General features: G+C 37.4%; 1 pseudogene; it reads right to left on the reverse strand.

The window, feature by feature from the left end:
* Positions 1-6,295, reverse strand: part of LOC132143093 (uncharacterized) — a 40,302-nt pseudogene extending 34,007 nt beyond the window's left edge.
* Positions 6,296-24,982: the final 18,687 nt, after the last annotated feature.

The raw sequence follows: 24,982 nt of genomic DNA on the forward strand, positions 1-24,982 counted from the left end.
CTGGGTGGTTGTCTGTGCAGTTGCTTTGGTGATCTGGGTGGTTGTCTCTGATCTGAGTGGTTGTAGGTGCTGTTGCTATGGTGAACTGGGTGGTTTTCTGTGCAGTTGCTATGGTGATCTGGGTGGTTGTCTGTGCAGTTGCTATGGTGATCTGCGTGGTTGTCTGTCCAGTTGCTATGGTGATCTGGGTGGTTGTCTGTGCTGTTGCTATGGTGATCTGGGTGGTTGTCTGTGATCTGAGTGGTTGGTTGTAGGTGCTGTTGCTATGGTGAACTGGGTGGTTGTCTGCACAGTTGCTATGGTGATCTGGGTGGTTGTCTTTGCAGTTGCTATGGTGATCTGGGTGGTTGCCTGTGCAGTTGCTATGGTGATCTGGGTGGTTGTCTGTGCTGTTGCTATGGGGATCTGGGTGGTTGTCTGTGCAGTTGCTAAGTAATTGTGAACATGTGTTCCTATACCTTTTAGTGTGAGCTGGTCACAGGTTGCACACATATTATCATGCCACCCTGTCTCTGTGTGGTGTCCCTGCAGACACATAATCAAATATAACACAATAGTCTCCATGATCCATCTTCACATGAATCACAGTTTGAATAAAGCCAGGGCAGACACTCTCACTGCTGTCTGACCACAGCCAACAAAAAAAGAATTGTGTGACAAAACCCACTAAGAATTTAATGATTGGAACATCAAGTTCAAAAGAGTTCAAAGAGTTCTTCTGATGAGCTCAACGGTTGCTCAGCAACCCTAAACAAAATATAGTTTCACTTGGGGGAAAAAAGTTAAACTAAATATTAATTGACATTGTGAATTGTTCTAAAATTGTATTAATAGTTAGTAATAATTTATTAATGCTACTGTTGCTGTTCTGAAAAAAAAAAAAAAAACGAGAGAGAAAAAAAAAGGTTTTTAAATGTATGATATTAAGACAAAACTGTGAGTTATTGATGTTATATAAAATAAATCATCAAATGTGTGATATCAAGTTAATATTAAGTTAAGACAATTATTATTAAGGTGATGGAATTTTACTATATATATATATCTTAATAACTATAACACATTACATATATATATATATATATGTATGTTTGTGTGTGTGTGTGTGTGTGTGTGTATATGCACCGGTATATATATATATACACACAGGGCCGTAGCTGGGGTTTGCGGGGCCCCGGGGAAGGTTGTACCAGTGGGCCCTGTTTGAAATGGTTTAATTTGTATGTTCGTTCATTTTTATTTATTTGTGCTATTTACACACTGTTTAAGTTTTTTTTTTCAAGTTTGTAGGTGTCCAGGTACAGAAATCAAATAATTAAATGTAAAATAGCACTGGATAGTCTGTAATGTAAAAATTAAATATACAATCAAACCAAAATTTATTCAGACACCTTCAACATTTCTCACATTACATTACAGTTTAGTTGCTATCGCTTGAAAAATGGTTATAAAATATGACAAGGACTTAAACTGTGTTAGAACAAATTCATCTTGATAATGTTTTAACTTAGAAATGTATGTAATTGATTACAATCAGCCATAACTACAGACTACTGTTATTATGACAATATTTACACTACTATCAATACTTTGTTGACCAATTACCAAGCAATAATTAATTTTGTTCAGACTGTGGTGTGAAAAGGTTGCATTAGCCAATTTTATATAGATAGATAGATAGATAGATAGATAGATAGATAGATAGATAGATAGATAGATAGATAGATATACAATTTTTATCAATTTCACCAGTATAGTTCACTGTATGAAGATTCTTTGGGTATAATACGTCACAGTTCGCTTAATTTTGCTATACTCACTTACATAAACGAATAAGTGTCCTGTACCTACTAGTAAAATATAAACAATAAAAATTATATCTGGTGTCTGAATAGTTTTTGGTTTGACTATGCATAAATTCTTGTTAAAACTAAAAAGTAATTCAGTCAAGAGCAGTGAGTGATTTTCTTTCATTTTCTTTGATTAACATTACAGTAGCTAGTAGCTAAATTAGGCGCGGTCACTTTAAGAGATGATGAACACATCCAAAATAATACACAACCCATTTTTTTCCTCAACTGTTTACTTTCACTTAAGAAATAACTGACGGTTATTATAACAGGCGGGTATTTTGACATATTTTGTATGTATTTGTCAGCACAAGAGCAAAAAGAAGCAAATTTGGTGTTCAAGCGTTTTGAGACGCATTTCTCTGCGTGAGCCCTGAACACCAGAACACAGCGGGTGCTGAATTGGGCTCTTTCACATCTTTTTGTTTGTTCAAACTGATTTGTATTTGTTCGCACGGGTGCAGGAGGGACTTCGAGGAGAACTTCGCAGAAGAGAGCTCGGTTCAGTGTCGCTGTCCATGATACCCTGCTCTCTCGTGCGCACCGAACACAGCACGCGAGTAACCAGCTACTCAGTTCAGCTTTTCCGCGTCTTGTTTTTGGATACTTTAATGTTTAAATCGACAAGTGGTAATTGGCTTAAAAAGACGTGAAAAAGATTAGCTTTCGGCCCGTCAACTGTCCTGAGCATCCTTTTAGGCTGGCCTCAGCCAGTCGGTTATATAAAATATCAAGGTGAAAGTCATCATAGCTTGCTTAGTATAGACCCCCCAGCATAGGCGCCGATACCGTGGGTGCTCCGGGGCTCGAGCACCCACGGAAAATACCGAGCACCCACGGAAAATGAGCACCCACGTGTGCCAGTGCCAGACTGCCAGTTGGCTACATTTATTTAAAATTAAACATTGCAGTTGGCGCTATGAAGCGTCTGCCACACTGTGATTGGTTATGTTGTTGTCAGTGACAGTGACATAACCAGTCGCATGCATGTTCCATATTCTATCCACCAATCACAGCGTTTCTGAAAACGTCCCATCCCCCACTATACAGTGCCGTGCGAGTATGTAATCATTTACTGCTTTCCGTAATCACTAATCATTAATCAGACTAAAATGGACAGATTTGTTATAAAAAAAACTGCACTGAAGATTTCGGTTTATTTTCTACATTTTGCTTTGGTTAGGTTTAGATTAAGGATTGTTTTCTTATATTTTGTTCTTTCCTTTGGCGCCGCTTTCGTTCTTTTCCCATTTTATTGTTTGTTCGTTTACATTTTCACCTTGTACATAGCGCACATTATTATTGTTATTTTACTGGATCTAGTGGCTTTGGCTTTTTGTGAATAAACGTCCAGTATTTTTTATCTTTCAAAGTTTTGTCTGTCATGTTCTTCCACCTCATTTCATACCCAGCAGTACGTTAATATGTAAATGTTACGGTACATTCCCTAGACTCCTTAAAGTTCGTAACAGGGTTTAAATGGGAACATTTTTCTGCTCAAGTATAGGCCTATATACGGTTTAAAAGAGGAAAAACTAATGGACACAAAAGTAGCCTACTTTTGGACAGAATACGAGTTCTTTGTTAAATACATAAAATAAAAAAATATTTTTTAGCCTATATGAATAATGGATTCGAAACCTCAAAGAAAAGCCATGCCACTATCAAAAGAAACCTCGAAACATAAATGAGGTAGACATTCCCAGAAACTCATTATTTTAGTCGCAACAATCGGTTAATGGAAACGCTGTCCTTTCGCAATAGTTTATTAATCAATATTTACAAAACATTAATTTCCCAAGAAGCTGAACGCATTAGCGGTTACGTGTCAGTTAAACTTTTCATCTCCAATCCTGTTTGTATTTTTGAGAAGTGACGCTGTTGTGTTTGTTTGTATCGGCCGCTGTCCATTAGCCTAAGGTTCTGAAATGCAATATTTTTTGAATAGCCTAGTCTATTTTTTTATTTTTTAAATGGCGTGCGCCCTTGAGCACCCACGGAGAAAAACATAAATCGGCGCCTATGTTTGCCGCCCCCCATTCCTGTCCCTGCTCAGCCGCAGCCAGTTTCTCACGGTCATCTCAATGTCAGCCTCGGTGGAATTTTGTTGAGCCGGATTTCTTAACACAGCACCTAAACAAAAAATAAATAAAGCAACAGGGGAAAAAATAAGACAGTAGCACAAAAGTCTGTATCTTCGTTTCTATAAAGACCATTCCGAAAAGTCAGAGCATTTTACACAAAAAAAAACAAACAAAAAAAAAAACCTTAAAAGACATTTGGTTGAGAATAGTGTGAGGACAGTATATAAATAGTGACAGAATGTTGCTTCAACACATTGTAGGACTTACTCAGGAGTACCTGATGAACAGGCCGTGATTTAAGGCCTGTCTTCTGACCCCTACCGCACCAGTTCAGCTGGGTTGAAAGATTCTGATCAAATATTTTTGTGCAGACTCTCCAAACGGTTTCCTTTAAACTCTTCCCACCAGACAATGACAGTTTAGTTATCTGTAAAGTAAAAGATACATTTAACTAATCCCATTTCACAACCTGCTGTATTACATTGTCTTTGACTGCTCTCCCATGCCCACATCCATGGCTGAAGTGCCCTTGAGCAAGGCACCTAACCCCTCACTGCTTCCCGAGCGCCACTGTAGCACTGCTCTGGTTTGTGTGTGCTTCACCTCACTGCGTGTTCACTGTGTGCTCTGTGTGTTTCACTAATCATGGATGGGATAAATGCAGAGACCAAATTTTCCTCACAGGATCAAAAGAGTATCTATACTCTATATATAGGTGTCTTATCTGACGATAAATCAGGGCTTTTGTGAAAATATTTAATACGCGAACATATTAACAGTCAGTTAATAATAACAAACCAAGTCAACAGTTAGCCTAGTTAAAACAACTACCTTAACCAAGTCTAAAAACACGTTACGTTAGCTGCTAACGTTTGTTAATCCTCCGGCGCCAATTTCTGTCATCCGTTTATCGAAAACATTTATCAGAAAACTCGACGTTTTTCCAACAAAAGAATATTTTTCAATTAAAAAATAAGTACACAAAACAAAATAAACACATACAGGCCTGCAAATTTTGTGTTTGAAATGGATAAACATACCTGAACACAAGAGAGTCCGTTATTACTACCGAGGCGATGCTTCTGTGTAGATTTGATCACGCGCATAAAAACGTGCGCGCACGCGCCACCTAAACGCCCCCTTGGTTAAAAAAAAAGGCAATTTACTTTTGTAAATCACACTTGAAAAATTCTACTCAAAAGAGATGCAGTATAGATTTTGGCCCGCGCTTGAAAATTAATTTATATAAAGATAACATTAAATCTAAACAAAATTTCTCACAAAGACTATATGTTTACGTTTTTTGAATCAGAACTCATTTTGTCGTTTTAATTGCAAACGTTTTTATATCTTTTTTTCTGAACCTGTTTTGGACGTCTCATGTTTGTTGGGTATTATCATCATATAAATTGTGGCATACAGATTTTACAAAAGTTCAACACCTTCGCGCTTACATGTGGACCAACAGTTAGATCTAGGCAGCAGCATTGTGAAAAAAAAAAAATTTAAAAAAAAAAGAAGCGGGATCGGCAAAATGGTTCCTCACGGTTCTTCCGCCGATCTCCAGAGTGTGCATGAATTGGAGTGGCTGTAGACTCATCCCGCCGATGGTTTACCCACCTAAGTTTTTTGGTGTGCAGGGGGAAAAACCCCTTCCGATACTTTGCCGCTGGTGCCCTCCAATTGGCAACGTTGGTAAGACCGAACGTGCTGTCTGGGCCAGCTCCCAACCCAATTTTGAGAATAGATTAACGGCGATATTTTTTTTATCGCCCGATAAGAGTCTCCCGTTAACGCCGATAACGGCCCACCACTAATATATATATATATATACATATAATAATAATAATAATAATAATAATAATAATAATAATAATAATAATAATAATAACTATCTGTTATAGTTATTATAGTGATTTGTGACTTATGAACTTTTATTTAATTTCAATTTAAAAGTAATAAATATAAAAATATAAATACATGTTTGGCAGTTACACACACACCTGAAGCTTTGAGTACGTGACCCGGTTTGCACTCGCTGTGTCTCCTGCAGAAGTGCTGATCCCAGTAGAATCCGGCCTCACATTCGCAGACTGTGTTCACGGTTCCGTTACACGGCCGAACAACCGGCTGATGATCGGAGTACGCGTCGCACCGCAGGCATTCCGGGATGTAGTTCCAGAACTCCGTGAACTCCGCACGGCACGCAGTCCGTCTCGCTGGAGCTTGTGCAGTGCGCACCCAGGCGAGTTCCCCTGCGGACACCTTTTACACCGCAGCTGCTGTCTGGTGGCCGAATCCGTACGCCGGTAAGTGGGTTCATCTGCCGCCAGTCCGGCTCCAGACAGAACCGGCAAAACCACTACAACAGTGAAGATAAACTATAGAAACCAAACCGCATCGAAAGGAAAATGTGTTATATAGTGAAAAATTAATATAGGTAATTAAATGTGAAAATAAAAGATAAAAAGCTTTTAAAGAATCATTCTGAATGATGATCTGATGGGTTACTCACCATCGCACGAACTGCTGTCGGGCTTCATTGATGCGCGCGGTGCGCATATCACTCTTATCCTCACATCAGACACGCCCCCGTCTCAAAACGATAGTCCTAACTATTTAAATATTCTTATTAATAATAGAGCACAAGGTTGGCTGGTCTTTAGCTGGTTTCCCAGCCTGACCAGATATAGTCGTGGTCAAAACCATTCTAAAACCAGCGAAAAGGTCAACCAACTAGTGATGGGAAGTTCGGATCATTTTAACGACTCGGACTTTTGAGTCTCGTTCAGCAAAATGAACGAATCTTTTTTCGAGTCATTTCGTTCATTTTAGCAAAATGTAATGAAAATGTTATGTGTTACTTCCCCAACACATCTAGTACTTACGCAAACGTTGATCCCACTAAAAACAATACAAAACTAAAATGCTATAAGATACAGAAAAAAAAATTCCTTCTTTACCTGGGTCTTCAGTCTGTGATTAGCTCACTTCACCTCTTATCTGACAAGAGTCCTCGGGTTTAAGTCATTCCTTAATCACGTGACAGCCACATACGCAAAACTAACGCAGTCTTGAGCCGGAAAGAGAATTGATTAGTTCATCTCATGAGTCTTTCGGGTCTCGGGTCGAGTTTGACTCGTTCCTTAATCACGTGACAGACCCATACGCTATTTCTGACATTTCTGTCACTGTGTTTTTGTTACTGTTTGTTGAGGATCTGTGGTTTGTTATTATTTTATAAATAAATAAAACCCTGTTATAAATAAAATATTGATTAATTTGTCTTTTTGACTGTCTATCGGTAAATAAACACTAGGCTATATAATACTTGTACTTACTTACTTACTGTAAAAAAAAGTATTTATACTAGTTTGTTCATTTTTACTCCAATTTTGAGTTTGCTAGTATAATAATTGCTTTTCCTAGGCAGACTTGACATATTGGTGTAATATATGTATAAGAAGATTGCTCAAAAAAGGACATAATGACATATACATTAAAAGCAAATAAAATTTTGAATTTGAATTATTAATGTTAGTTTAAAACATTAAGGTTATGATAACTTCAGCTTTAACAGTTTTAACCCAGCTCAGAGTGTGGAGGATACTTCAGATCCTGGTGCTACTGCCAGTGCAGGGGCCATGTTTTGGGAAGACTTTGACGAGAGGGTAGCAAGCTTGAGGTCTTCTGCTCCCTCTTCTAAGACCTCAGATGCTATAAAGGTGCAGGCCTACCTTGCAAAGCCACTCTTACCCCGCACATCAGACCCTCTGGCCTGGTGGAGGAGATGTTCACCAGTATACAAAAGCCTTTCTGAAGTCACAAAGACAAGACTTTGCATTGTGGCCACATCTGTGCCATCTGAAAGAGTTTTTCTAAAACTGGGCAGATTATCTCAGATAGAAGAAACAGACTCAGCCCATCCAAGGTCAGGGAGCTTGTTTTTTTTTAATGCAAACATGCCTTAAAGCAAGTCCTAAAAATATAGCCACAGTGTGTTATTTATTTTAAAGCTTATTTATTTTTATTTATTTAGAAAAAGACTAGCTTGTTGTGCAATATTTTTGTTGTTGTTGTGATTTTAAAGGTAATTTGTTATTGTTATAAGGCTCCGTAGCTTTAGTATCTCTTCATTTTCATTTATTTTTATTTAAATGGTTTAAAATTATTTGGGGAATAGTTATACTCTTTGATATAAAGTTTTTATTTTGGCACAAAAGTGTTATTTATTTTAAAATGTATTCATTTTAAATTATTATATATAAAAAAGCAAAGCTTGTTGTGCAATATTTAGTTTTTCTTTTTTTTCTTTTTTTATATTGTACTTTTAAAGTTCATTTGTTAAGGTTATTAGACCCTGTGGCTTTATTATCTTTTAGTTTTATCTTTATTATACTTTTTTATTATTTTGATTTATTTTGGAATAGTTGTCCTCTTTGTTACAAAGCTTTAATGGCATAAAAATAAACAATAAACAACAATTCAAAAGTATGTACACAGTTTTTTTTTATGTTTATAAAGTGTCATATGTTACAAAAGTATGGTTTATACAGACAATCTGATTTAATAATTACTCTAGCCAATGTTGTCACATCACGGGACAAAAGAACGAACAACCCGAAGAACCGAAAGATTAACTAATCAATTCTCTCTCCGACTCAATACTGCATTCTTTTACTGTCTATGGTTTTAGCGTACGGGCCATCACGTGATTAAGGAACGACTCGACCCGACCCGAAGACTCATGAGATGAACTAATCAATTCTCTTTCCGGCTCATATTGCATTGGTTTTAGCGTATGTGGCTGTCACGTGATTAAGGAACGAGTCAAAAACCCGAAAGACCCGAACTATGAACTAATCAATTCTCTTTCCGGCTCATATTGCATTGGTTTTAGCGTATGTGGCTGTCACGTGATTAAGGAACGAGTCAAAAACCCGAAAGACCCGAACTATAAACTAATCAATTCTCTTTCCGGCTCAGACTGCATTGGGTTAGCGTATGGGGCTGTCACGTGATTAAGGAACGAGTCAAAAACCCGATAGACCCGAACTATGAACTAATCAATTCTCTTTCCGGCTCAAGACTCCATTGACTGACAGGTGAATCCATAGACATGTATGGTGAATCACTACTACTAGAACAGAACCTATAGAATAATGCGCATGCGCGACTGAACGAATCACTCCCCGAGACGACTCGTTCTTCCCGAGTCACATTAAAGATTCGTTCAAAATGAACGAATCGTTCAAGAACGACACATCACTACAACCAACTCAGCCTGGGTTCAGTTGTTTTTTCTCTTTTTGTTTCAGCAAATGATTTGGGTCAGAATCAGTATTGTTGCCCTGAGGTTTTTATAACTAGCCCTAGCTTGTTTAGACGGTCATGGTCATAACTGGTATATCAAGTAGTGATGGGAAGTTCGATTCTTTTCCGCGAACCGGTTCTTTCGGACAGTTCGATTCAATAATTCACCGGTTCTTTTACACTCGACGTAATGACGTCATTTGCGATGACGCAATTGTGTCACGTCTATCAAACATTCAAATATATAAAGTCAGTAATCATAACTTTAGTCAGTTAAAAACCTCATAATCATGAAAAGTTTACAATTAAGTTTTGCAACAACGCACCCAAATACAGTAACAGCAATAATGTGCATATGAGGATTTAAGTCTTGAAGATATAAAGTAAATAAATTAGGTGTCATCAGCTCAGAAACCACTATACATAAACCATTGCGATGTATTTGTTATTAAATGAACTTACGTTTCGCCAGAATGCCCCTTCATTCAAGCCCTCGGTTTACCCGCGCTCATAACATTAGCACAGAATCAGTTCAGAATCAAATACCAAAAGAATCAGCTGTGATTTAGTTCTAGGTCATTGTAGGTTTTTTTGTCCGATAATTAACATCACAGTTTTTTCACAATTTCACAGTAAGAAATTACTAGTCATCCAGTTTTTTATATCTATTATATCTATATCTATTAAATTGGTATGTGTCATCAAGGTCACGAAGAAATATAGAGCCGAGTGTCATCATCTTAACAGTGAAAGCTAACACCATGTCTCCTGATGATATCTCCCAAGGGTAACATGTAAATCTTGAAAAGTAAGGGTCCCAGTACTGAGCCTTGGGGTACTCCATAATGTACTCAATAGTGCCGAATGCATCGATCCAATAGCACTAATAGAGAGATACAACCATGATCAGATGATATGAGAGCTCTCAGTAATCCTGATTGGAAACCCTCACAAATACTTTTTTCTCTCTAAGAAGGAACATAGTTTTGATGATACCTTTTCTAGTATCTTTGACAGAAAAGGGAGATTCGAGATAGGACTGTAATTAAGGAATTCTTTAGGGTCAAGTTATGTTTTTTTTTAATGAGAGGCTTAATAACAGCTAGTTAAAAAAAAAATTGAATTTAAATTGTCTCATATTGAACATTTAGTTTGCAGCAGATGAAAACTTCCAAAAGACAGGAAATTATAATTAATGGTTCAATTACTGTACATCGCTGCAGAACATCAGCAACTGTGCTTTTGTTCCTTTAAATTTATTATTTAAAGTAATTTATTAATTAAAGTACATTTACGCTGTTCTGCATGCAACTTCTAGGAATTTCTAATCAGCATTTTCCCCCTCAGTTTTTCCCAAAACATGTGCTAATTTAAAAAAGTTGTGTATGCTAATAGTCAATTTCTCTTTCAAAACAAGAAAACAAATCAATAACTGGCATGCTACTCCTGATGACTATCAATAACCTTTCATACCCTAAAACAATAAACAACACTTAAACGTTAAAATATGAGCAAAATATACTGCTAATACCTTTTTGGCAACAACATGGCTTTGAAATCCTTGTTTGATCTAATAAACACCTTAGCACACAGCACAGTCAATGTTTTGTGTCTGGGCTATAATTTATATAACACCCATTTGTCAAACTCGCCCTGTTACTTCAGACAGTTCAATTTTTTGGGGATAACCCAACAAATTAGCTATATATTTAAAGGAATAGTTAAAAAAATGCTGAAAATGTCCTCACCCTTAAGGACACTCAAGATGTGGATGCTCTATTTCTTAATGGGAACAGATTTGGATAAATTACGTCTTGCTCACCAATGGATCCTCTGCAGTGACGCAATAAGAATAAAGGACTTAACAATTCAGTAAAAAGCTTCCATTTGCATTAACAACGCCTGCAAAAATGCCTAAAATGCCCGTATGTCATTATCTTTCATAAGGCATGAACAGTTCCGTTTTATTTTCATGGATTATGGCTTCCTTACAATGGTATCCAATCATGAACTCAACAAGCACTTGCATTGTGTCAGGGGTTGTAGGTGTAATGTCAAGTATGGGTATTTCTGTATGTTGTTATGGTTGTAATAAAATACAGCTGTGATCAAAGCAGCAGTATATTTTCAGTCCAGTGCAGGAGCATCTACAGTATGTTCTTCTGCCTGCACTTGGCAAATAGGGGTAGCAGATGCTGGGTACTAATTTCATTTAAATTGATTTAACACACCCATGGTCAATGTTCCCTCTAATTTGTGTTCTTGCAGAGCAAAACCTAGGCAGATCCTTTAGACACCTGAGCAGAAACACCCCATGTACCAGCCATTATATAATGCAGGACAGAAATATCTACAACCCGAATTCCGGAAAAGTTGGGACGTTTTTTAAATTTTAATAAAATGAAAACTAAAAGACTTTCAAATCACATGAGCCAATATTTTATTCACAATAGAACATAGATAACATAGCAAATGTTTAAACTGAGAAAGTTTACAATTTTATGCACAAAATGAGCTCATTTCAATTTTGATTTCTGCTACAGGTCTCAAAATAGTTGGGACGGGGCATGTTTACCATGGTGTAGCATCTCCTTTTCTTTTCAAAACAGTTTGAAGACGTCTGGGCATTGAGGCTATGAGTTGCTGGAGTTTTGCTGTTGGAATTTGGTCCCATTCTTGCCTTATATAGATTTCCAGCTGCTGAAGAGTTCGTGGTCGTCTTTGACGTATTTTTCGTTTAATGATGCGCCAAATGTTCTCTATAGGTGAAAGATCTGGACTGCAGGCAGGCCAGGTTAGCACCCGGACTCTTCTACGACGAAGCCATGCTGTTGTTATAGCTGCAGTATGTGGTTTTGCATTGTCCTGCTGAAATAAACAAGGCCTTCCCTGAAATAGACGTCGTTTGGAGGGAAGCATATGTTGCTCTAAAACCTTTATATACCTTTCAGCATTCACAGAGCCTTCCAAAACATGCAAGCTGCCCATACCGTATGCACTTATGCACCCCCATACCATCAGAGATGCTGGCTTTTGAACTGAACGCTGATAACATGCTGGAAGGTCTCCCTCCTCTTTAGCCCGGAGGACACGGCGTCCGTGATTTCCAACAAGAATGTCAAATTTGGACTCGTCTGACCATAAAACACTATTCCACTTTGAAATAGTCCATTTTAAATGAGCCTTGGCCCACAGCACACAACGGCGCTTCTGGACCATGTTCACATATGGCTTCCTTTTTGCATGATAGAGCTTTAGTTGGCATCTGCTGATGGCACGGCGGATTGTGTTTACCGACAGTGGTTTCTGAAAGTATTCCTGGGCCCATTTAGTAATGTCATTGACACAATCATGCCGATGAGTGATGCAGTGTCTTCTGAGAGCCCGAAGACCACGGGCATCCAATAAAGGTCTCCGGCCTTGTCCCTTACGCACAGAGATTTCTCCAGTTTCTCTGAATCTTTTGATGATGTTATGCACTGTAGATGATGAGATTTGCTAAGCCTTTGCAATTTGACGTTGAGGAAAATTGTTTTTAAAGTTTTCCACAATTTTTTTAAGCAGTCTTTCACAGATTTGAGAGCCTCTGCCCATCTTTACTTCTGAGAGACTCTGCTTCTCTAAGACAAAGCTTTTATAGCTAATCATGTTACAGACCTGATACCAATTAACTTAATTAATCACTAGATGTTCTCCCAGCTGAATCTTTTCAAAACTGCTTGCTTTTTTAGCCATTTGTTGTCCCCGTGCCAACTTTTTTGAGACCTGTAGCAGGCATTACATTTTAAATGAGCTAATTAAGTGGATAAAAGTGTAAAATTTCTCAGTTTAAACATTTGCTACGTTATCTATGTTCTATTGTGAATAAAATATTGGCTCATGTGATTTGAAATTCCTTTAGTTTTCATTTTATTAAAATTTAAAAAACGTCCCAACTTTTCCGGAATTCGGGTTGTACCTTTTAGTAGGCCCCTTCCCCTCTGTTTTAAAATAGTTCAACCAAGTCATCAGTAAACTGCTATAGATACTTTATTAATACACATTTGAGTGATTTTGAGAATGTAGAAATTTTCTAGAGAATCTATGTAAGCAAATTTATCAACTAAAGTCTTTGAAACAAAAAAAGTGTGTAGAATTTCAACAATTGAAATGCCATTACATGACAGTGCTTGCATTTTAATGCTTTCTTCAAATTCCACTCAATATGTTTAATAAGATTTAAATCTGGAGACTAAACAGGCCACTCAATAACATTCAATCACGATCCCTGAACCAATCTGAAGTAGATTTAGATATACACTCTGGCATGATTGTCTTGCTGGAAAGTCCAAGGATCATCAAAACTCAGTCTCTGCACCAAAGGCATCACAATATTTGACAAAATGGCCTGATACTTCAAAGAATCCATAAAAAAAGTCAAGATTTCCACTTCCTGTAATAGCAAGCACCCCCATAACAAGACTGGTCCCACTCCATTTTATTGTGAAGACTTTTTTTTTCTTTTTGCACCAAGACACACTCATCCATAGACCCAAAAAATGATCACCCCCCCCCCCCCCCCCCCCAAATTAACCATTTTCATATTAGGCACATTCAAGTTGTCCAAAATGTCCTGACATGAAGGCCATGCACAATTCACTGGCAGTTAATCAAGGGTTTTTCTCAGTTGCTTTGGTCAAACATTTTGACATTTAATTCTCTTGATAAAAGTATTTTAAATTTAAAAAAAAAAAAAGATTAATAGTGTATATAAAATATTATGATCATTCAGCCATTAGTAAGCTCAATAAATCTTATTGTTTTTTCTCCACACATTTTTAAGCCTATTTTTCTCACAGGCTTTTTTTTTTTTTACACAGGAGCAACATCAAAACGCAGCATTGGTGTGTTTTTTAAGAGACAGAGAAAGTTAGTTCAGAGAAGAGATGGAAGTGTGGTGTCTGGATCTCTGTCTGGGTTGTGTGAACTTGGCAAAAAAAAAAAAAAAAAAAGTATCTACAAAGCTATATCTGTTCACATTTGGTTTACCTGAGAGTGAGAGAAAGACAAAGAATGATGGAAACAGACAGATGACACTGGCAGAGTAAGTTGAAAGAGTTCTGAGCAAACTATAGCGGTTCGTCTGTAGTATCAGCTTTGTGAACTCATTACAACAATATGTAAATGGTAAGAGATAAAAAAAAAATGCAGAGATTTCAAATACAACACTTTTATCTCAGACTTCACATGTCAATCAAATGGTGTCACCCAAAAGGCAGGAATCTTGGCACAAAAACGGTTCCATTGGGACTTTCCTTCCCAGGTTTATTTTCAGTTCCATGTGGCATAGCATAAAAAGTGATGCACTGCTATGCTATCCAACCATGCTGCCTTATGGTTAAGATATTGCTTGGTTATTTGTTATTTCATCTCGGTACTGACATTATGATAAATGCTGTAAATTGCCCTTTCTGGGTGTGTGACGTAAATATCACAGGCTTGGTTCAAGATAGAAGTGACCTGTGAAATAAGCCTCTTGAATAAGACACCTAAGCCCAGATTGCACCAAGTTTGTAGAACTCATTTGTACCAATTTGTGTTTCAGTCTGCTTAACCTTGTCTCAGCCTTAGATGGGCTGCCCACGGGCCGCTCACCGACCATCTGATGAATATTACACACAAAGCTGCCGACAAGGGGCCGAGCCGGGCTTAAGGGAGCCTGTGATGACGGTTTTGTAACAGGCCCAAGAATTTCCGTCCTGATTACATAAAAACATGGCAGGTAAAATCCCAAGCTAAAATCTGTTTGGCTGGCTTTTATGTAATTTTAATGAGTCAGTATATTGCAGTTTAAAAAATAACTTTTTGTTTTTACAGTGTATTTATTTTTCCTTTGATGCCAACAGGGTCCTTTTATGAATAGAAAGTTCAAAAGAATAGCATTTATTGGAAATAAGAGTATTTTATAAATATCTTTACGGTCACTCATGATAAATTGAATAAAGTCCTGCTTACAAGGTACAAGACTGAGAAACAGCTACTTACTGAATTTGACAAACTTTGTGAGGTTCATATGGCATTGCATTTTTCCCTTTAGTCTGTAACCATTCCTGGATACTATTATGCTATATGAAATACTGGAATCAGCTGCCCCTAATATCCTGCTATCATAAATATTGGTTTTAACTGTTAAACATCTTGTTAAAAAAAAATTAAGTGGTTGGTTCCTCAGGTTGCACATTTCTGTCTAAATGAGTAGCAAAGTAAATCAGATTTCATGGCTAAACTTAAAGGAAGACCTTACTTATTCATGTCATTCTGAGCTTGAATGGCTTTATTTCAAAGATATTCTAAAGAAACTGTTCTTGACTGTACACTATATGAAATGTAATATTTGGTCACATGTGAGAACGGTTTGACTTTGACTTATAGTTGATGATATGAAAAAACATGTTTGATGTAGTCTGTACGGTATATCTGTGGACAAATCAGTGTTTTGATTTGATTTAAGATTATATTTGGACCGTTTCTTCTTGTCATTTCAGAACAAGTACAAGTTCATCAGTACAAGCCTGGACAAAACCCATTGACTTTATTCATGAAACATTCTTTTGTTCTACAGAAAGAAAGAAACTATTGGTTTGGACTGACAGGGTGAATAAATCATGACTATAACAAAGGAATAAAACCATATAGCATACAGTATTTATATAAAAGACACCAAAGAGATTCACAGGAGAATCAAAAGTGTCTTTCTATGGATTGCATTTTCTTGTTTCCAACTCAGTGTCACTTGATTTTAGCACTTTGTGTGCCGCCTCATGACTAATACTTGTCTTTTTGTGAAGATCAGTCCTTAAGTGAAATCTTCCAACTCTACAAACATGTAAAGAGCCTGAAGCTAGAAAACATAGCATGAACTGGAGCCGGTTCCTTTTATGAAAAAAGATACAAGGTAAATCTCACCTATTTTGACCTTCAGGTTATGTATCCATTTCACTTTATAAAATATGGTGCTGTAGGCCAATGTGGTACTACACAAAGAGAAATAAGAAGCTTCAGAAACACATTTAGGCAGATATATACGGTGTTGTATGGTCAAAAGGCCACAAATTCACAGTTGTGTGGTAACAGTTGACATTAAGTCCAGTCATCACTTAAAAGCTTATAGGCAAGGTTTTAGGTTTAGCAGGGTAAAAAAGGATTTACTTGAACCTTAGCACATAGACAGGATCCATTTTCCATTTTTATACAGTATAAGTGGGTAATTTCTAGTGCTGTCAAATGATTAATTGCGATTAATCGCTTCCAAAATACATATTTATGAGTGTGTATATGAGTATATATATATGAGTCTTTAGTGTACTGTGTTTATTTATATATATATATATATGAATATGCACATATACAGTATATATTTTGAAAATATTTACATGTACATAAATTTATATATTTATATTATTATATTATAGATAAATATATTTAATATATAAACATTGCATATCTATACATGCATGTGTTTGTATTTATATATACATAATAAATATACACAGTACACACTCATATATTATGTAAACAAAAACTTCTATTTTTGATGCACATGTGTTTGATTTACACATTGAAATGTACAGCTGCCTTTATATTTTAGGAAGGGTATCATGCAGTCAGCTCTAGGGGAAAGTTTGAAAACTTTCTCCTTGTGGAAAAGAGCTTTAAATGACATGAGGGTGAGTAAATTAGTAATGAGACAATTTTCAGTTCCGGGTGCGTAATTCCTTCAAGAACATTCCCAAGCTTAAACTTTCGAAAAGGCTTACTTTCTAGCAAACAGAAATAATGTTTCCATGTGGGAATCTGTGCATTTATCCTGGAGGCAAAGCTGTTCTGAATTTCTACAAAATGTCCTGACGTAAACAGTTAATCCTCCACAGGTTAAATGAAATGACTTGACATCTGCTGTAAACAAAGCCTAAAGAAACCACTGTTCCACTAGAGGAATTTTAGCTTTGGCTTTTATACAGGCTTCAGATGAATGGGGTTGTTATTTCCGAGATAAGCTATAATGACGAATCTCTGCTCCAGGGAAAGACTGACAGAATGAGCGGAAAGTGACAAGCCGTGTGAGAGAGCATCATCACAAAGGTTTCCCATCTCTCTTCCTTCATAATAGCCCACCTGTTCGTGCTGGTTTATATCCCTCACTCACTCATTTTTGTGTCTCGCTCAATTTTTTCCCCTGTCTTTCAAGAAAGCCCTGGCCTTGTTACAGAGACTCATCGTGTCCAGATCCCAATCTCTGTCCCTGCCTTATTAGAAATCCAATTCCCTGCATCTCTGACCTCCCATTCTCTACATTTCCTCTTTCAACATTTGCAGCGAAACTTTTGATGTGAGCAAAACATCCTGACCAATCATGGTTTCGTTTGCCTCTAAGACGCAATCTTCCCTCCATCTTCACTCTGGGTAAATATGCACATATATTAGAATGCATTACGTTCATGTAGAGTTTATTTGTATAATATGCACCACTGGCTGTCATGAGGCACGAACCCTATCATTTATTGAGTGTGCTGATATTTGGCAGGATCTGTTCTGCTTGTTGAGGTATGACTATCTGAGCTTCACTGGTTACATAACAGCTAGACTGCAGGTTTCCTGGCTGAAAATGAATCATAGCCTATTGAACCGCCCTGGAGGACCTTGGATAGCATCCTCCAATCCTCCAGAGACCCAGTGATCACCACAATACATATATCTTATCTTACCATACTATGTCCAAATACACTGTACATTTGTTTAGGACACTGTTAAAAAAGCTAATCCCCTCTGCTGACGGAGGTTAAAAAGAAAAGAAAAATAAATACATAGTAGGCTAATAGAAAAATAACAAGAAAAGATAAAGTAGTTGAAAATGATAATTAAAATATCACGTGTTCTCGTAATCGCTGAGCAGTTCTTCCCTCGATGATAAAGCAGTGCCTCCTTCTCATTAAGCATCTTCAGGCGCTCCTTGGCGCGCGGCTCCCACGCACTAGATTAATCTCTCGCGCTTTCATCAGAAGCATTGAACTACCGCAGTCGCGCGCAGCGCAGCTCCGAACACCGACGTTCCGTCATTTCCATCAGTGGAGGGAATACTTTATCAGAGAAACCGTGCTGAAGCGAAGACTTCCGAATCACTAGACGTAAGTAACTACTTAAGTCAAATTACTAAATGAGGTTTTGACCACCTGTTTGCTGAGGTATATTTGCGTCTCATGAAGTGTAAAGACTAAAGCAAATATACTGTTTTGTGAATGAATGTGTATGTGATACCTACACAGCAAATGTATAGCACTTTTATAATTAGATTTTTTAAATATTTATTCATAATTATTATTTGTATTTATTTATAGTTATTATTTAGGCTATATTAAGTAGCGACAGACGTTTCCATCTTCTTACTAACTTGAATAAACCATTTTTTTGTTTAAACGTAGGCTACTTATTCTCCAAGCAATAAATGAATCCATGAGAATTTCTTGCTCCGGGATCCTAAATTCCCAAATGGTTTAAGTCCAAGAGAACCCGGAATATGATGATAAGGAATTATTTATCATCTTCTAGCTATTTCTGACTGTCTATTCAGTGTACATTTTAATCCTGATTCAATTACTGATATCAGTAATTCAGTTGTTTGCTATTGTTCTGCTTTCATTTGTATCCATTAAAATACACTCTCAGGGGGAAATAAGAAATATAAAAAAATACAAAGGCTGTCGCTGAGATGTTATGTTTTAGGTACTATATGTAGTAAAGGTATGGTAATATGGTCCCCAGTGACAGCTAAGAGTGTATGTTTAATTATTCCATTATTTCATGTAGGTCTATATATAAAATTATTATTTATATTGAATAAGTGCAGACAGACGTTACTAACTTGAATCTTCCTAACGTGAAAAATGGGCTTAAAATGCAGTTACATGCTTACAGAATGAATAAATTGTCTTTTCTCCAACATGGGGTTTAATAATAAATGACCAGTAAATGAAATATTTTTATAAAATAGCCTCTCTATTCAGTATATACATCACACACACTACCAGTCAAAAGATTGGGATCCGAATGATTTTTAATTCTTTTACAGGAGTTTCTTATGCTCATCAAAGCTACAATTATTTGATAAAACATACAGGAAAAATTTAATATTGTGAAATATTATTATGATGTAAAGTAACTTTTTCTATTTTAATATACATTAAAATCGAATTTATTCCTATGATGCAAAGTTGAATTTTCAGCATTGTCACTCCAGTCTTCCTGTCACACAATCCTTCAGAAAATAGTCTAATATGCTGATTTATTAATGCTGGAAACTGTTGTGCTGCTTATTTTTATTTATTAATTTATTAATTAATTTTTTGGAACATGTGATACTTTTTTCATGCTTCTTTGATTAATAAATGATACAAAGAAGAGCATTTATCTTTTCTAACAATATACACTATGTTCAAAATTTTGGAGTCAGTACATTTTTATTCTTTCTTTTTTTGATATATATATATATATATGGCAACACAGTTGTTCCCAAATTGATAATAATAAAAATAAATCAGAATATTAGAAAGATTTCTTAAGGATCATGTGACACTTTATGCTGGTGTAATGGCTGATGGAAATTCAGCTTTGCATCACAGAAATAAATGAAATTTTAAAGGATATTAAAATAGTAACCATTATTTTATATTGTAATTGTCAGGATTCTGGACTGTCTGTGTGTTTTTGCTCTGTTTTCCCATGTTTGATTGTTCAGTGGTTCATTATTAGTTCATCCTCCTCACCTGTCTGCCCCTCATTATCTGCCCTATTTAAGTTCTAGCCTGTGCCATTTTCCCTTGTCTGGTATTTAATGTGAATGTTCGTCTTGTGCTACATGTGTTCCTGTCAGCCCTGTGTTCCTGTCCTTCTCCTTCCTTCTCCGCTGTCGTCTGGCAGCCCTTCTGCTCACCCTCAGCCCACCATCTATGCGTTGTGAGCCCCATAGGACTGCCAAGTTTCCCTTGATTCCACCTCCATTCTCCGTGGCCTGGACTCTGCCTTGGCCCGTGGACCCATCGGCTCCACTATGGCTCCTAGTTCCTTCCTCTCCGCCGTGGCAGTCCGCTAGATTCGCCGGGCTCCCTCGTTCCTCCGGGTTGGCCCTGGTCTGGTGTCGACCATCCTGCGCTGCAGGACTCCACTCCACCTACTATGCCTCGTCCCTTCATCCCTCCAGCTCCATCAGGCTCCTTCATTCCCTCGGCTCCACCTCAGTCTCCTGTTGGTCCGGCTCCATCTCGGCCTCCCGGATTCACACCTTTACGTCGGTCGCCGGCACCTACAGCTCCACCTAGGACCTCCAGATCATCCCTATCGCCCATCGGCTTCTCTGGCTTGGGGTCCTCTGCTACATGCTCAACTACCATTGGTTGGCCCCCTGGAGTTGGCAGCCATTCCTTCTCCGGTGCTCCTCCCTCAGTCGGCTCCACCGTGGGCAGTCATTATGGCTGTGGCCTGAGTCCAGCTGGACTCCTCCTGCTCCAGGTCCCTCCTGTCTTCATCATGGCTCCTCCTTCCTTCATCACCTCCTTGGTCTCTGTCTGACGGCCCCCTTCTGTGTGTCTGTCCTTCTCCGGAGCCATCTCCCAAGTTCTCACCCACCCCTCCCCATGGTGTTTCTACGGAGCTATGCGTCTTCCGAAAGTGGGTGATATGTCAGGATTCTGTACTGTCTGTATGTTTTTGCTCTGTGACCTACGTTTCCTGTGTTTGATTGTTCATTGTATCCTGGTGTGGTTTATTTATTAGTTCATCCTCCTCACCTGTCTGCCCCTCGTTATCTTTCCTATTTAAGTTCTAGCCTGTGCCATTCTCCCTTGTCCAGTATTTAATGTGAATGTTCGTCTTATCCTGTTCCTGTCAGCCCTGTGTATCCCGTGTCAGAAGGATTAAAGACTGTGTTTGAGAATTATCCTCATTCCAAGCTCCTCGTTGTAGTACAATCGTGACAGTAATAACATTTTGCAAGGTGTTCTTCTTTTTTTTTTTTTTTGCTCAAATAAATGCAGCCTTGATGAGCATAAGAGACTTCTCAAAAAAAATAAAAAAGTCTTACTGATCACAAACTTTTGAACGGCAGTGTGTGTGTGTGTGTGTAAAATACAATAAATTATTTAAAGTTGAGGTTTCCATGTTCTGAAAAAAAATTATACCACAATTTTTATTCAGCTGAAGGATTAGACTGGTTAAGGTACTTATAGAAATTTTAGTATTTTAAGGGTCACCACAAATCAGACATTTTAGCTGCAGGAAAATGGAAATGTCCAATAAAAGTATATTCTGAAAACCAGGGGAATGCTTGCATATCAGGTAGGGAAAATACTTCTTCAGAAAACAATAAAGATGTAGTATAGAGACAGACTGTATGATTCATCAACATGTTTTTGAAAATATGAACAACAGAACTGACACTGTTTTGGTGGTCCCCATGAAGTTATTTCTTAACTGCGCTGTGACTCTCTGTGATGCCAACAACAACAAAAAAGAGAAACCGCTCTGAGGCTGAATGCATGATAAATTGTAATGGTATTTCAGAGCTTCTTTTAAAAAATGCAAAGACCTTCATCTGCAGCACATTAGAATGCAAGTTATGATTACTCATTTGTCTCATATGTTTTTTTTAGGTTTTGAAGATGAGTAAAGAGCCTGATGTATACTGTGCATATTAATAGATTGAGCGGCATATCTTTGCCTGTTCTGCCCTTTTGGCCTATAGCCAGATGCCCTACGTTGGCTCATATTTTATTAAGGCCCAGTCAGGTACATTTTGTTCCTTATAATTTAGCCATTATTATGTGCACACAAGGCCATTTATAAAAGATATTGATTGCAATTTGCCAGACTGTTCAAAATAAAGAGTTTCAAAAGATGATGATGATGATGATGATGATGATGATGATGATGATGATGATGATGATCATAGTAATATGAATATACGGACTGATTTGTGGGACTGTTGGAAATACTTTTAAAAGGAAAAAAAAGTATAAAATACATTCAATAAAAGGGTGTTCATTTATGGTAGTTGTTTTTATATGACTAAGCATGGCAGTGATAAAGCAGGTATATACAAAAAGTCTAACAGATATTCACAGGGTTGATAAAATGAAGCATGACGGTAGGTTTCATTCTAGCCACGTATCATTGATTTTTGATTTCAGACTAGTAGAACATCAACTCCTCTCGCTTGCTTCCTGAAGATATCAATCACCTACAGACACTGCACTGGCACAACATGATTGACATTTAGTTCTCATTAATTCTCTGAATGCACACCCAATGGAGATTTGATTACTGAATGAAGAATGGGGTTTTGATAGTGTGACTGTGTGCAAGTAGTGAAGTATGAAATATCCCGTGAGCCAAGTAAACAGTGAAATTAAAACTAAATTAAATTCCTTCAAGAAGCAAAATAATTGCTTGAATCTCCTATGGGGTGCTTTTGGTAAGCAGTTTGAATAGGGGGATTTATTTATTTTTATTTATTTAATTTACCATGAGGTGATATCTTCTAATATTGCATTAAATATGTGGAGATGTATAAAGAAATATGTAATTGCTCTTCTTTGTCTATTTTATTGTTTGTCTCCATCTTAATTGAATAATGAAATGAAATTATTCTCATCTGTTACAAATAGCGTGTGATTTAATTCCTATCTATTATAAATGACTAATGAATGGCTTTAATTTATAACCCAGAAAAATCCACTGACCATGAGATGATGTAACCAAAATGTTACACAAGAAAATCTTATTTAACACCTCACACACTTGAGTTAATTGGACATCATTGAGAACCGTCAGCTGCACAAATGAAGGCAATTACGCTTTGTTTCTGAAGGTGAAGGACAAGACTGTGTTTGATGCACATCCAACTCATTTCAGGAGAGTGTGACATTATTGATTGAGGGCATGTGGACAGACAGCCCGTAATGATCTTGTTATTGTGCCCATAAAGATTTTAGTGCCCAGAAGCATTCCATCTGTTGACTTCCATCTGAATCAAGATCGGATGTTACCTGTAGGTGACCCAGGTGGCCCTAAGTGTACAAACATCCACACCATGGCTTCATTTAGCAGGTTTTACAGAGACAGTCCCACCGCACCAGGCTGAGTCTAATCCTACTCTTTGTTCTTTTTGCCCATGACATGAATTTTTATAGAGTAATAGAGCCTTGAGCAGAATTAAAGTAATAGTTCACCCAAAATGAAAATTTGCTAAAAATGTACTGCCCCTTGGGCCAACCACGATACAAATGAATTGGTTTCTTCATTGGAACAGGCATTGCATAACTCAACAAAGGATCCTCAGTGACGAATGGGTGCCGCCAACGAGAGTCAAAACAGCTGATTAAAAAAACAAACAATAAAAAAACATCACAATAATTCACAAGTAATCTACATGACTGCAGTCCATCACTTAACATCTTGTGAAGTGAAAATACATTGAGAAAAGCATTTTAAAGTGTCAATTCTGGCCAAAAAAATACATGTTCATAATCCATAATTATGCTTCTTCCCGAAAAAAAAGTTAATCACATGTATATTAACTATCATATTTGTTTAGAATAGTTTTCATCTGTGCATATTTCTCGCCTGATTCAGACAAGATGAGGTTTTTCATCTGAGAAACCAATATTATGGACAGTGCTGGGGAGTAACTAGTTACATGTAATGTTATTAGCCAGATAACGATCAAAAGACTGACTCGTTCTCGAGTCAAGAACAGTTTCTGTTAGACGCGTCCGATTCTAGAACCGAGGAGCTGATGATACTGCGCATGTGTGATCCAGCGTGAAGCAGACTGACACACAGAGCGTCTGAACCGAACTGATTCTTTTGGTGATTGATTCTGGACTGATTCTGTGCTAGTGTTATGAGCGCGGGTAAACCGAAGGCTTGAATCAAGGGCAATCATCGGCAATGACGCCATTACGTCGAGCGCAAAAGAACCGGTGAACCGTTTTCTTCAACCTGTTTATTGAATCAAACTGTTTGAAAGAACTACTGGTGATCCGAAAACCGATGCAACCAGTTCTTGACTCGTGAATGAGTCAATGTTTCGTTCATTATCGGCTCAGTGTTCATCTTCAGTTCTCTCCTCACAGCAGTTCGGTCAGTGTACTGTTTGAGTGCATGTATTACTCTGGGATATTGGTTTGTTTGAACTCAGAGGGAGTGTCAGCCACATTAAAAAAGTTAACAGCTTAAGTCATTTGCAGATTAATGCTTATTGGAGACGTGAACCGTTTAAAACGATTCCGTTTCTATTTTTGGTGAACTGGTTCAAAAAGATCCGGTTACATCGAATGATTCGTTCGCGAACCGGATATCACAAACTGCTTTGTTTTGAACTCTCTTGAACTCTCACAGACACAGAAGAGAAGACAATGCTGAATAAAGTCATAGTTTTTGAAATTTTTGAACCAAAATGTATTTTCGATGCTTCAACAAATTCTAACTGACCCTCTGATGTCACATGGACTACTTTGATGATGTTTTTCTTACCTTTCTGGACATGGACAGTATACCGTACACACAGCTTCAATGAAGGGACTGAGAGCTCTCGGACTAAATCTAAAATATCTTAAACTGTGTTCCGAAGATAAACGGAGGTCTTACGGGTTTGGAACGACATATGAGGGTGAGTTATTAATGACATAATTTAGATTTTTGGGT

The sequence above is a fragment of the Carassius carassius genome, chromosome 7 (assembly GCF_963082965.1).
Source record: "Carassius carassius chromosome 7, fCarCar2.1, whole genome shotgun sequence".
Classification (NCBI taxonomy): Eukaryota; Metazoa; Chordata; class Actinopteri; order Cypriniformes; family Cyprinidae; genus Carassius; species Carassius carassius.